At 39.1% G+C, this 13463-nt stretch overlaps 1 long non-coding RNA gene across 1 annotated transcript in view; it reads right to left on the minus strand.

The window, feature by feature from the left end:
* Nucleotides 1-13463, minus strand: part of LOC310895694 — a 59508-nt gene that overhangs the window by 22727 nt on the left and 23318 nt on the right. The gene's annotated exons all lie outside the window — the stretch shown is intronic.

The raw sequence follows: 13463 nt of genomic DNA on the forward strand, positions 1-13463 counted from the left end.
TACAAATACTGAAGCTCAGCTGGCTTTCAAGTGGGACATAAGGACATAACAAGAACAGTATCTCTTTGGCCCAAGTTACTGAAGAAAGACCATAGAATCAGAATCATAGAATCATACTGATTTCAAAGGGACCCACAAGGACCACTGAGTCCAAATCCTGGCTCCACACAGGACCACACAAAAATCACACCATATTTCTGAGAGTGTTGTCCAAATGTCTCTTGAACTTTGGCAGGCTTGGTGCCATAAGTGCTGCCCTGGGCAGCCTGTTCCAGTGCCCATCCACCCTCTCAGTGAAGAACCTTTTCCTAATATCCAACCTTAACCTCCCCTATTGCAGCTCCATGCTGTCCCCTCAGGTCCTGTCATTGTCACCAGAGAGAAGGGTTACACACCTGCCCCTCCACCCCAACTTGGGAGGAATCTGGAGGCTGTCATGAGGTCTCCCCTCAGTCTCCTTTTCTCTAGGCTGAACAAACGAAGGGACTTCAGCTGCTCCTCCAGACCTTTCACATCTACATACATCTTTCTCTCTAGACCCTTCACCATCTTTGTAGCTCTCCTTTGGACACCCTCCAACAGTTTTATGCCCTTCCTATACTGTCGTACCCAAAACTATATGCAGTACTTGAGGTGAGGCCACCTCAGCACAAATTAGAGTGAGACAATCCCTTCCCTTGACCAGCTAGCAATGTTGTGCCCAATGCACTCAAGGACATGGTTGTGACTCTAAGTTTTTGCATCATCAGAGCATCATTAGGTGTTCCCCAATGATTTAGGTAGAAGTATTTTGTCTCTCACTTCTCCTACAGTACCATTGTCCTGAGCCTTGTAGCAAACACCAAACAGGCTATACCACAGATAAAATGCATGAAATAGTAGTTTCACTTGTCTAACCCTGCACTGTAACCAAAGAACTAGGAGAGGATTGATTCACTTAATACTGCACTGATGAAATTACTGTATCAGACAGGGTAAATAAACCAAACAAATCTAAACCATTGTCATTATTTCTACTATAGCCAGACTAATGCCCTGGACATAAATACCTCTACACATTAACAAAACATGAGTAGCCATGTGAACTTAATGGTCCCAAACTACTTGGACTTACAAAGACTTCATTTCCTGGAGTGCCATAAATACAAAGCTAGCTATGTTTTGAGTAGGAATGAGCAATAGCCCATGAACACCATGGTGTCTCAAGATATTTGGTGATTTACAAAGCTGATTGCTAGCAGAAGATAAAATATTTTTTTCTCATGTAAAGAGAGGAAATGAATCAATTTGGAAGCTAGCAGTGCTCAGAATATCCAGTTCAGTAATCTGAGGTGGAAGGAGATCTAGACATGCTAAGTAAATCTCAACCTGGAAAGCTTTCAGAGAACCACTGTCTGTTACTTTGGAAACAGCAGGGCATTTTTGATGATAATAATAGCTGGGCATTCATTGTAATAGAACTATTGCCACATTGCTATAACATCCAGCAGTAATATAGCCACATGTTTTACTGGATCCTGAAATTATTGTCAGATTTTTCAGCACACTTGTAATTGGGTCATGATGATGAAAACACTTCTTTATATGAGGGTTCATTATGGCTGGCATAAAATCAAATATTTAGTTATCTGTCTTCCATTATATACTGAAACATATGATATTTATGATGTAATGAAATATTCAGGCTCAGTGCTGAGATACTTATATCTCAGCCTCAGAATTCAGTCAGCTCCTGAAAATGTACTTTGCATACACAAAATGTATATTTCATATAAAAAGATGTGCACTGAAATATTAATAACATTTCCCTGAACTCTCTATATTGTATTCTGCACGATATGACATATTTAAATACAATCATTACATCTTGAGCTTTACCAGCTTTCACCAAAATGCCCTGTTTCATTCAGCTTACCCATGCCATCCATGGTCTGTCATTCTGATTTCAGCCCATCCCAGGTATTCTGCACCTTCACTGGTTGCCCAAACATATGTGTTGATCTCTAACAAAAGGCTCTGAAATACAGTGTTCATCCTGCTTCTGTCTCTGAAAACTACTTTTCCCACCATACATAAAAAAAACAACACAAACAAAAAAAGCAACCAACACATTGTATTAGTCAACAATGAAAGCATATCAAACCAAGATAAAATGTTCAAATAGCTCTTAGCCCTCTTAGCCACCCCATTATGTTTGAATGACAATAATCCTACTTCTAATTTATGCAAAAAAGTCATTATTTTATTGAATAAAAAGAGAAGTAGCTCTTTTGTATGTGAAAGCACCATTATATAAAGTCTTTGTTTATTGAGAAAAGAGATAAATCTTACATATCTAAAAATCATTATACAGTTAGGTGATTTAATATGGGAGAAATAAATAAAAATGAGGCAGGAACCATACAGTCCTATTATATGGTATCTGAACATACACATTTAATTTAAATTTTTTTTCTTTGTTATGAACTAGGTCTCCATGAGTTGACGCCATGATAGGTTTTCAATGAGTGCTTATTTTTCAAGGAAGTTCCTTTTCTTTTTTTTTTTTTTTTTTCCTTCCCTGCAATTGCTGTCATTACGGTGCTGATGCAGAAGATGCTATTAAATAACTTAGAAAAATTGTTTTACTCTCTTTCCAAAACAATTCAGGACACTGTTTCAACATCAGTAAAATGTATTCCCCTCAGTCACTTCTCATTATGTTAGTTGAGTCATGGACAATTACAGTTTTGTCCTAGCGTTTTCTGATTTGCCCACAAAATGTTTGACCGAGATGTCCAGAAGTAGTTATTGACCCTAGCTACTCATCAGGAGGCAATTTAGTAGGATCTAATTTGGACACACAATCTAACCACCAGTCCTCTTTGTAACTTAGTTTAGTTGTCTAATTATCTTGGTTATTTTTAAAACTGCTGACTTTCCGGTATTATTATTTCTTTAGTTTCATCTGCTTGGCTCTGTTTATAGAATGAAGCAAAAGGCTTTGTCTTTTCTTGGGCACTCTGAAATCTATAAATTTATTTCAGTTATGAAGGAAATGTCCTGGTGAGCTCTTTGTGCAACAGTAACAAATAATTACCTCCAATTTGTTCTTATTTATGGCAATTTTTAATTCTTAAAGTATTACCAATACTCTGAGGTGAAAAACAGCAAGACTCTGAAAGGTTGTCAAGTATCCTGCAATATCTTTCACTGGAAGAGAAAAAGGAGGTAGAGGTAGAATGACAACTGACCATTAAATGCTATCACTCCACTACATACAAGCTTTGTTAAACAATAAAGTAAGCCAGCTATGTTGCATATTTATTTGCCTCTGTGTTACTTGTATATTGAATGATTTGGCAGACATTTCATAATTGGGTACACAGTAGCTCGCAGAATACAATACACCAAATATGTGGCACCTATATAAGTAATTCAGTATGTTCTGCTACTTTTTATGTGAAGTATATGTTTTTATTAGGTAATGTACTTTTTTTTTTTTTAGTGTACAGTGTATCAGTTTTGCCTTATGATTTTTCCACTCTAGCAGTTTCCAGATTTTATTATATCATACATATGCTTCAGTACACAGTGTAAAGAGCTTACTAAATATTGAGATCCTTATGGAAACCAGATGTATTTTATGATGACCTCATATGGTTGTGTGTAGGATCTTGAACTACGGGCCTTCAATGGTTGCTAAGACGTGGTGTCACGGTCAGGCATGATACTAATTGCACGCTGTGAAGTTATGCCTTAGTAAAATGGAATGAGTCTTGGTCAGCTGAATGCTTTTTATCAATTCCCCAAGACTCCTAACATTTTTATGCATCTACTGTCTTTGAAAAGATCAAGTGTGCTGATGACATCCACCAAAACTCAGATTAGGTTATCTGCTAAAGAAATCCCTCTCAGATGGAGCCTGGCCAAGGCTGTACAACCCAAGCTGCTACACTTTTTATCTTATTCTATCTAACAGGCCAACATACAATTAACAGATTCTACCCATTGGGAATTTTAAGACTCACTGTGTATCTTCTTAGCTGCGCTATTTACAGGGCTTGCAACATGTCAGCATGTTTGCACCTCATCATTTTATGCAGGACTAGCCTCACACCATGGCACCCGTACAGGCAGATCTAACAATGTGCCCATGGCATTGCTGGATTGGAGCAGGGGCTAATCTCTGAAGTTTTTACAGCTCACCATTGGAATATTTTCCTTCCTAAAACATTTTACTCACTGCATGCAAGAAAAGGACTGTGTCTACTGGAAGGAAAATTACTTTTCATTGATTCTTCCCCCAGCAAGTAACTAGCATGGGGGATGTATCATCTTTTAAAAGCATGCTTGTATCATCTTTCAAAAGCAAATGATACCAATCCCTGTTCTCCTAAATTCTGCTGTTACATTAATTAACTATGATAAATAAAACATTAAAGTGCAGTTGTGTAACTCCCTGAGCAAATGTGCAAAAAAGAGAGTTACTGTCAGTCTGTGATAACAGAAGTGCTCTAAGGTACTCAGAGACTAATGATTCTATTTATGAGACCAAGTGCAATATTTCTGACTCCATCCACAATCCTCAAGCAAAGAAATTCTGAAAGCTAGTGCAGTATGCATTAAACCACCACTCTTTGTTACTTTATTCTTTTCATGACTTTATTAAAAATGCACTTCTGGTTGAATGTAACAACATATATATGTCACAAGGGTCTCAGTTATCAAAGATGAGCAATCAACAGAACAGCTGAAAGACATAGTCTCATTCTCTCATTCAAATACAAGAGCATATTTGCCCATTTCATGTGGCTTTAGGTCAGTGTATATGCATTCACATAAAGCTCCCCTTGTGCCAACAAGATAAGAGCTCTGACCCTGGAGTGTTTTGGAAGAGAGGAACAGGAAAGACTAAGACAGGTTGCACTACCTTCTCTCCTGGCTCACTTTGGAATATTTTCCCTGCTTTGCCCCATTAGAGAGATTCATCTCCTTCTCTTCTCAGTCTAAAGTTAATGTCCTTCCTGCTGGCGTGAAAAAGGTGGTGTCCGTGCAGCTGTGGCACTTTGTCAGCCTTACGTCACTTGCCCATATCTTTTGTGTGGAAAGTTCTCTGCCTTTATTGAAGGACAGGTTCTCCACTTGTATGTGGTTAGTGCTAAGGGTCAAAATCTAGTCAGTTATGCTCAAGCGTATGATGGGTTATCCATTCTTAGTTCAGTGACATAGAGATACTACCAAAGTTAAAGGCCCAACTCAAATTTTCTACAATAATTCACAGAATTAACATTGATTATATATATATATATATAATTTTTTTTTTGAGGGTGCAAGGAATGGGGCTTGCCTCTCAGTGGACTGAATTAGAGAAAACAGTCTTGTCTGGATAATTTCTGATTTATGTGTATGTCCTTACAAAACAGATATCACTATTGCTGTTACCCTTACGTTGCACATTTTTCTGTATTCTGCTCTATTGTAAATGGCCTAAGAATTGAAAGGACACTTTTTTTTTTTTTTTTTCTTAAGGTGAGTTATGTTTTAATATTAACATCGTTAGTAGAGGACAAAGTGGTAAGCTGCAGACCTAAGTTACCCTCTGGGGAATTGACTACTTGCCTTTTTGCTTTGGTAAAAATCTGTGCACTCTTCTAACTGAAGGTTACATTAACATTACACAGAGAAAGTCAATTAATTTAACAAATTATCAATTTGTGGAGTTTCTTGAACATGCAGTAACATGCACACAAAGCAGCTCTTTGTGATCCCACAGCTGTCCTGTCCTCAGTGCACAGCTTCATTAATCATGTGCTCTGCATGTTATTGTCTAAATTGCAGTGCTATTTGAGACAGGGAAAACATTGGAAAAGAAATGTTGCTTACCCTTTGCACACCAGTATAGATTACAAATAAGCAGAGGGTTTAAAAAGACTATCAAGCCAGTGCTGTGAAGGTTTCATTTTTTTCTTAAAACTGCTGGGGTTTTCCCAAAGAAAAAATCTTTTATATTGGTTTATGTATTTCTAGATTAAAATTGAGTATACCTCGTACTACATATCCAGTTCATGAAAGAAAAACTGAAATCTGATATTGTTACACTCCAAGAACACAAAAGCAAAGGACTATTCCTATGACTGGGTTATGCTTCCAGAAATCTAAAAAAATGCTACTAAAGTCTGATTCTGTATCAATGATGCCATACAACATGATCTATACTCCTCGTGCCATATTGATGTGGGTATTGGACCCATCCGTAAATGGGGAATGAAATTTAGCCGGTTCAGAAGTACTACTTTACATGGATCTTTAATATATCTGTATTTAAATGGCCACTGTTCACTTCTAGCTGGGGTCTCCATATTCTCATATTACATAAACATAAAAAACAGCTATCTATATAAAAAATACTTTGTGAGCTATACTTTGAGAGAGTTTTAGTAATTTGATACGAAGTGTGAGGAACCTGTTGGCATAATCCAAGGATATCAGTTGCCTGAAGCAAGGACCTTCTCTGCAGCACCAAGCAAGATGTCTGCATTTAAATAAAGGAGAAATGATGGCTTAAAATGCTTCCCTTCCAGCTACATCCCTAGTACTCATCAGTCACTTGACCTGAATACTTTGAAATGGACTGCTCTCTAATATATCCTGTCATAAATTCTTCATAGGGTCTATTTTAATTCACATATTCCGTGATTCACGTATTCCATGCTTTTTTTTCTTTGCCTAGTTATCTGTAACCATGATGCTGGGCACAAATAAGATAAACATAGGAAGGACCATGCTATTACCCATAAGAGGGTGAAAAGCAGGTTACAGTTTGAATGGCAAGTAAAATACAGAGACCTGAAGGGCAAAGTTCAGCAAAGCGTGTATCTCTTCAACTTGGTGATTTTTATCTGAACACAACAAGCTGGCACGGCCACAGCGCCCGACTACGAGTTACAGGGGGATTTCGGGCCCTGGCCTTGCCAGGGGCGGCCCGGGACAGCAGCACGACCAGGCCGCACACGCCGGCTCTCCCGAGAGAGGGTGACGGGAGTGGGCACTGCCAGGGCCATGGCGACTACGCCCCCGCCCTCTGCCCAGGAACAGCCTACGGGAGGGCAGTGAGGGGCCAGCCGTGCCTGCCAACCGGCGTGCAGCTGGTGTGGGAGGGCGAGGGCTTCTGCTCCAGGTATTGGCAGTCTGTGAGATACCGTGGTGTCCATTAGGCAGAGAGGTCACTTCGAAATGGCTGTGGCGACCCAGACGCAGGGCCTGCCAAACGACGCCGCTGCTGGGGGGAGGGCAGCAGGGAGACTGCCTGTTCTTAGGGGGAAGGTCTGCTCACCGTGGTGGTTGAGCTCAAGGAGGAGGTGGAGAAACTAAGGAACATCAGGGCTTGTGAGCAGGAGATCTCTTGGTGGAATAACTCCCTGGTGTGCCAGGGTACCTGGGTGATGCACGCCAGAGGTGGTGGAGCCCCTGCCCTATTGTTGGGCAGAGGGAGGCGACCAAAAAGAGGAGGAGGGTTGGAAGGGTGTCGCAGGAAACTCCTATTGCTTCCCCAGGTGCCCCGCCCCCCCCCAATAGGTTTGAGGCACTGGATCTTGAAGGAGAGGAAGGCGAGGATGTGGTGGAAGGCCTGCCTATGAGGTCATGTAGGAAGAGGCAGTCAACACCATGCCTCAAGACTGCCTCTGAAAAGAAAAAAAAAATAAGAAAGAAAAGAAAAAGGAAGGAAGGAAGGAAGGCAGGAAGGAAGGAAGGAAGGAAGGAAGGAAGGAAGGATAAAAAATACAAAAAGAAAGAAGAAAGAGAAAGAAAGAAAAGAGAGAAAGAGAAAGAAAAAGAGAAAGAAAGAAAAGAAAAAGAAAGAATAAAAAATACAAAAAGAAAGACAAAAAAAATAAAATAAAGAAAAAAGAAAAAGAATAGGAAAAAAGATTAAAAAAAAGAAAAAGAAAAAAGAAAGGAGAAAGAAAGAAAAAAGAAAGGAAAAAAAAAGAAATAGAAAAAAGAAAAGAAAAAAATAAAGAGAAAAGAAAAAAAAGAAAAAAGAAGAAGAAAAGAAAAGAAAAGAAAAGAAAAGAAAAGAAAAGAAAAGAAAAGAAAAGAAAAGAAAAGAAAAGAAAAGAAAAGAAAAGAAAAGAAAAGAAAAGAAAAGAAAAGAAAAGAGAAAAGAAAAGAAAAGAAAAGAAAAGAAAAGAAAAGAAAAGAAAAGAAAAGAAAAGAAAAGAAAAGAAAAGAAAAGAAAAGAAGAAAAAAAGAAAAAGAAAAAGAAAGAAAAAGAAAAAGAAAAAGAAAAAGAAAAAGAAAAAAAAGAAAAAGAAAAAGAAAAAGAAAAAGAAAAAGAAAAAGAAAAAGAAAAAGAAAAAGAAAAAGAAAAAGAAAAAGAAAAAGAAAAAGAAAAAGAAAAAGAAAAAGAAAAAAAGAAAAAGAAAAAGAAAAAGAAAGAGAAAGAGAAAAGAAAGGGAAAAAGAGAAAAAACCCTGGTTAGCATGGGGGATTTCAACTATCCTGATATTTGCTGGAAGGTCTACTCAGCCAGACATCCGCAGTCCAGGAGGTTCCTCCAGTGCATTGATGATAACTTCCTGATGCAAATGGTGGATGAGCCAACTAAGAGGGAAGTGCTGCTGGATCTAGTCCTCACTAACAAGGAGGGGCTGGTTGAAGCGGTGAAGGCTGAGGGTAGCCTTGGCTGCTGTGACCATGAGATGGTGGAGTTCAGGATCTCATGTGACAGGAACAAAATACCAAGCAGAATCGCAACCGTGGACTTCAGTAGGGCCAACTTTGGCCTTTTCAAGCAATTGCTAGGGAAAATCCTATGGGATAGGGTACTTGAAGGTAAAGGGGCCCGAGATAGTTGGTTAGCATTCAAGGACTGCTAACATCCCAACAGATAGGAAGTCAAGAAAGAGAGTTAAGAGACCTGCATGGTTAATCAGGGAACTGCTGGGCAAATTCAAGTGGAAGAGGAGAGTCTACAGATCATGGAAGAAGGGGCTGGCCACTTGGAAGGAATATAAGACTGTTGTCAAAGAACTAGGAAAGCTAAGGCCTCATTAGAATTAAACTTTGCAGGAGGAGTCAAGGGCAACAGAAAGGGCTTCTTCAAATATGTTGCAGATAAAACTAACACTAGAGGCAGTGTAGGCCCACTGATGAATGAGGTGGGTGCCTTGGTGACAGAAGATAAAGAGAAGGTAGAGTTACTCAATGCCTTTTTTGTCTCAGTCTGTAATGTCAGGGGCTGTCCTGAGGAGCCCCATACACTTGAGGCCCCAGTGGAAGTTGGAATAAAGGAGGAGTTTGCCTCGGTGGATGAGGACTGGGTTAAGGACTGATTAAGCAAACCGGACATCCATAAATCCGTAGGTCCTGATGGGATGCACCTGTGGGTGCTGAGGGAGCTAGTGGAAGTCATTGCTAGGCCACTTTCCATCATCTTTGGTAAGTCGTGGGGAATGGGAGAGGTGCCTGAAGACCGGAGGAAATCAAATGGTCTTCAAAAAGGGCAAGAAGGAGGACTCAGGTAACTATGGACTGGTCAGCCTCACCTCCATCCCTGGTAAGGTGATGGAACAACTTATCCTTGGCATTGTCTCTAGTCATATCAAGGATAAGAGGGTCATTAGGGGCAGTCATCGTGGCTTCACCAAGTGGAAGTCGTGCTTGACCAACCTGATAGCCTTTTATGAAGACATAACCAAGTGGATAGATGATGGTAAAGCAGTGGACGTGGTCTATCTTGATTTCAAGCCTTTGACGCCATCTCCCACAGCATCCTGTCAGTTAAACTGAGGAAGTGCAGTCTGGACAATCAGGTAGTGAGGTGGACTGTGAACTGGCTGAAGCGAAGAAGCCAGAGAGTTGTGGTCAATGGGACCTGCTTGATCCTGGGGTATATTAGAAGGGGAGTGGTTAGTAGGTCGAGAGAGGTTCTCCTCCCCCTCTACTCTGCCCTGGTGAGACCGCATCTGGAATATTGCATCCAATTCTGGGCCCCTCAGTTCCAGACGGAACTGCTTCAGAGAGTCCAGTGCAGAGCCATGAGGGTGTCAGGACGATGGAGCCAGGCTCTTCTCGGTGACATCCAATGATAGGACAAGGGGCAATAGGTGTAAGCTGGGGGTGTTCAGCCTGAAGAAGAGAAGGCTCTGTGGAGACCTCATTGCAGATTTTTTTTTTTTCTTCACAGAAACAGTTGTTCATACAAAGCTTTTTATATGATCTTGTATGGAATTTTAGAAGTCTCCATAAAGGAGATAAAATTGATATTTAACTATAAGGAGACAAAACTGATATTTAACTATAAGAGAAAGTAAGTTTGTTTACAGTTATTTTTCTTAATATATTGCTTCCTTTTTCTCTGTTATTTTTTCAGCACAATGATAGTTTCATGTCACTTACTTTAGAAATGCTATGAAATAAATAATGAATATGAAATGTGTATTTTTTTGCAGAATGCAGTGTCTCCACAGATTACTTGCCAAAATACCTAAATAAAAAATACACTTGTAAAGGGAATGCCATGTTTTTCCCTTTTATTTTAACACAGTAGAAAGTAAGAATGGCTTTTCATACACAGAATTTCACAAAAATGTTTTCATTCCTTAGCTCACAAACCAAATGAAATCCTCTAAAAACTGTATTAAAGTTTCTTTAACTTTTAACAATTATTTTGATGACTTCTATTTGTTTGTATCCCTAAGTTACTTTTCAGCTGTCACATTAGCCACTTGGAATACAGGAAATGCATTTCCACGTATCTCAAGCCTCATATATGTGCAGACAAGACACAACAAGCCAACCAGGAACATTAAACACCTTTTCAACACAGCACCATGGCCACCTTGAATTTATGCATCTTTTCCTATGGATGGAAAGGAGTATAGGCTAAACTGTTACAAAGGTACAACTTAAGGAAAAAAAAAAAAAAAAAAGAAAGCTTACATCAAAACCTTTAGTGCTTTAAGTAAATGGGTACCCATTAAGTATAATGTTTCTGAACTAAATCCTACAGGGAAGAAAATGTTAGGCAATGCTTTGCAATTTGCCAGATGTTCCCAGATTGTTTTTCTCTTTCCATCACAGTCAAGTTAATCATTTTCAATAGGCCACCCTGCAATGAAAAGTAAAAGTAACTTCCTTAGACAGCTGCTTTGAGTAAAGTGTTTGCTTTCAAGGAATATTGTACAGAAAGGGGATACTAGAGAGTAATAACAGAAAAAAATCAGGGAGAGAGAATGTGTTTGCTCCCCCTCACCTCCCCCTTAGTGTTTTCCCATTGCCCCCCCCCCCCCCCCCCCCCAAAACAAAAGATAAAATCCTTTGTTAAAATGGGGGTGGGAGGGTGGGAGTGGGGAGTGGAAAGGGGGCTGAACTAAAATCTATCAATGAAATCAATGATATTAGAAAGCCAATTTAAGCTACTGTGAAATAGTGTCACCTCATCTCCCTTTACAGCAGTTAATAATTCTCTGAGTAGGGATACTGTCTAAAACAGTCTTTAACATTGAAATAATGACTCAGAATGATAGGAGGTGTTCAGAAACAGGATACAAAAAGAATGGAGAAGAAAGCACAGTTAGAGTGGCTTAGCTCAGATTACAAGAACAGATCCAGGTCAGCTTGCTAACTGACTTCTTTTAAATTTTTAAATAATTATATTCATTATCCTCCAACTGCTTGAAAAAATATTCCATGGCCACAGATTACACATGGAGAGATTTGAGAGATGTCAGCTGGCAAACACATTTCTTTTTGGGAAAACCCCCACATACATCAAAATAAAAAATGCAGACATAATTCTAGTGTTGAAAGCCTCCTCAGTTTTTATTGCATAATTATTGTTTTTAAAGAATAAGATTTTAAAAGACCCCTTGCCAAAAATATGATTTTATGGTAAAATAATGGGTTTTAAATTAGGCTTACGGAGTCCTCAGTATAACTAAGAATTTTAATGTTCGCTATCGTCTATATTTCTAATGTCTCAGACATCTGCTATATCTTTGGAAAGCTGTCACTATTATAAGGTTTTTATTACTTTATCTACTGAATACACTTTTAAGATCATAGATGTTATGTTGTATTCTGACTTACAAATGTTGAAGAATGTTTGGTACATATATAGTGATTGCCATACATATACAAACATATGCATACATATATCTGGAGAGACATACAAGGCATACATAAATACACATAAACATATATACTCATTGGGGGGTGGCATTAACTGTTGGGTATATTCGATTCAATGACATCTCTGAATTTAATTATAGTCTTTTCTGTAGACAGATTTGAATATGACTCCATGACCGCAAGTAAAAAAAAGGAATATTTTTGTTAATGCAGAGAATGTACTATAGTACAAAATGCATCGAGCTATACCATGCAGCTATGAAGTAATGAATAAGTAAGACACGAAGCACAGAGAATCTAGAGGTTTCAGTGTCTACTGCTGGATGATAATTTTGTTTATTTTTATATTAAATGCATATGTTTTTATGTTATCTATGAGACATAGATATGCACATAGTTCTTGAAATCAAGATGCATACAAAGTTCCAAATAGCTTTTGAATTATAGGAAGACTGGATATGTGAGCTTCATGGCTCAAGCACAGCTCTAATAAGAAAGATAAGTGTGAGTGATTAGTATCCTTGTTTTCCTACAGTCTACTTGGCTGGGCTTTTTTGCTTTTGCTTACAGCTCTTGTGCTTCCCTGTTTAAGCTCTTGCTCCCCCCATACCTGTTGTGTTAATGAAGACATTGCAAAACTGAGGAGCAAGCTCAGGCCTCCAGACCCTTCTGTTCCTTTCAGTGTAATGCCATGCTCACTTTGACAAAAGCAAGCAGCAACAAAACCCATTTTACCCACAGCCAGGCAAAGCATTGCAAGATGACCATGGGCTCAGCAATGCACATCCCTTATATTAATGCACACCAAAACATATCTACAGCAACACATGTGGGCCTATATTGAGGCAATCAAATCCAGCAGATTGAATCAGCCTTGGGGCAGGGGCTGGCCAACTTTTGCTGCAGCTAGCAAGGTGGCTGCCTTACCTCCAAATAAGCCTGGAGGCAGCTACCAAAGGATGCAGCACAGTACCTTCGGAGAACATCAGGGACAAGTCTTAGAAGACGTAATCAGGTTTCAGCCCTTGACACTTGCTTTGGGTTTGCTCCATTTGAATTGCCCAGGTTTTTAGTTTTTAATTCAAATAAAATGTGACCTCTTTGTGTGTATGTATAGGAACTTTTTGGTCTTTTTTGGGGAACTGATGATAGATGGTCTGAGCACATCCCCCTATGTCTGCCACAGCTGAATGGGTTTTCAGTCTTTCTGTACTTGGAAACACTGGAAGATGTTTCCAATAGGAATGACTACACCCCTATTCATTACTTTTTGCAGATCTCTTAGAAGGGGTGCATGAACAAGCATTTGAAAACAACTGTGCTTTATCCTTTTTCTCACATAGACA

This window comes from Anser anser, assembly GCF_964211835.1.
Source record: "Anser anser genome assembly, chromosome: 2".
NCBI classification, from domain to species: Eukaryota; Metazoa; Chordata; class Aves; order Anseriformes; family Anatidae; genus Anser; species Anser anser.